General features: G+C 46.0%; 1 long non-coding RNA gene across 1 annotated transcript in view; it reads left to right on the forward strand.

The window, feature by feature from the left end:
* The first annotated feature begins 664 nt into the window (after positions 1 to 664).
* Positions 665 to 1,788, forward strand: part of LOC146599072 (uncharacterized) — a 2,209-nt gene continuing 1,085 nt past the window's right edge. Inside the window, exons 1-2 of the long non-coding RNA XR_014895118.1 lie at positions 665 to 756; positions 1,211 to 1,378. This is a non-coding gene — a long non-coding RNA (uncharacterized LOC146599072). The remainder of the gene's footprint in view (positions 757 to 1,210; positions 1,379 to 1,788) is intronic.

Genomic DNA, 1,788 nt, shown 5'->3' on the forward strand with positions numbered 1-1,788 from the left:
TTCTATTTATTTATTTATTTWTAGGCGGTGGAAAGAGGGAAAAGCTGAAGCAGGTTGGGTTGCTTGCCCTCCCTCTCCTCCCGAAGGATCAGGGCAGCGAAGAAACCCCTGACAGCCCCGACACGGCGAAGAAACGTTTCATCCAGCAGGATGAAACAGCCTGGGATGAAGGAATCGGATGGGGAAGGGGGCAGCTGAACGGCAAATTCCCCGAGCCCTTTTTAACGCAGGCACCAGCGTAGCCCCGCTGCGCTGAGGGCTCGTCCCTTGCAAATCAGTGCAACAGCGAGAGGGACGCGTCTTCCTACCTCCACCCCTCCACCATGCACACACGTACTAATATACGGATGCATATGCATACACACGTACATGCATACATATATATACACGTGCACACATGCATGCATGCATACAGATAGATATCTAGGTATATAGATACACACACTCCCTGTTTTTTCCACCCAAGCCTATAAAAGTGTTACAGGCTGAAACGCCAAGTGGGAGGCGCCTGGCTCCKCAAAGGCCAATGAAATAAATTAAATACAAATTACTGGCTCAGCCCCAGCTCCTCCGGACCGAGGTAGGGGGTGTGTGTGTGGTGGGGGGGAAGGTTTGGCTTTCCGACGACTGACAGCCTGCCCTTGACTCCCCGCCGCTGGTGCGCGGGGGGCTGCTGGCGAGCCGAAATCTGGGGTATCGCAGGCACATATGGCGCGCACGCTTTGCACAGGAGCGGAGGGGCCGCCCGCCCAGGCAGTGAGTTTTTATTGGGGTCAGCGAGGCAGAAAGGCGCTGGGCTGGGGGTGGCTGGGCTCCCCCCCCAACCCCGAGTGCCCCCCGCCAAGTGCTTCGCCCCGCGGCCCAGAGCGGGGAGCGCGCAGGACTTGCCACCCCACGGCAGAAGTTTGCCTGCAAAAGGAGCCGGGAACTTCCAACTTCAAAGCCTGGCTTTCTTTTCCTCATTTGGTGTCACTCCCTTCACACTGAACTTTTATAAGAAAAAATATATATATATATATATATATATGCGTGGATACATACACACATATATATACATACACCTCTATGAATTCAATATCAGGCTTCAGTGCAAAAAGTTAAGAATGCTTATCCAGGTTGGAGGAGGTAGATAGATTATTTTTTTTTTAGTTTGGTTTGGGATTTTGTTTTGTTTTAGTTTTTTTATTTTTTATTTTTTTTTAATTGACAGGGTTTGAACTTTCCTGGAGGAGCCATGAGTAAATGCATTCAAGACGCAGAAAGGTCTTGTCTATCAAGTCAAGGAGTATTTAGTCAGATCTGTTTTGGCTGTATGAAAAGAGTATTTCGAAGACTGCATATCCCAGAAGACAGGAAAGACTACTGCACTACTGCATAAGTATGTATTTTCAAAGCTTTTTCTCAGATTAGGTGCTTACATGGTTGTAGCCACTGTGACTTTCACATGGACATAGTAAGAAAGGGTAAATATATACTGCCTCACGCAACACTTAAAAGTTTTTATTTTTAAGATGTGATATACCTTAACTAATACTTATTTCAAAGTAAAATAACCCAGACCCCCCAAAAATATTGTTTTAAACAAAACAAACAATAAAAAAAAGATAAATGTCCCCTGGTAGCAGCTTTCTTTTCCCTCTTCTGTTCTGCAATCAGAATTTGTTTTTCAAAATGCAAACTGCTGAGAATATAAGCATGAGCCTGAACCACTGCATTTCTGCCAAGCACTCGCACATCTTTTCCCAAACGCCACATTGGTTGTGGATTTTTTTTTTTTTTTTTTTTTTT

This window comes from Rhea americana, unplaced genomic scaffold, assembly GCF_003343005.1.
Source record: "Rhea americana isolate MKP2758 unplaced genomic scaffold, rheAme1 scaffold_148, whole genome shotgun sequence".
NCBI classification, from domain to species: domain Eukaryota; kingdom Metazoa; phylum Chordata; class Aves; order Rheiformes; family Rheidae; genus Rhea; species Rhea americana.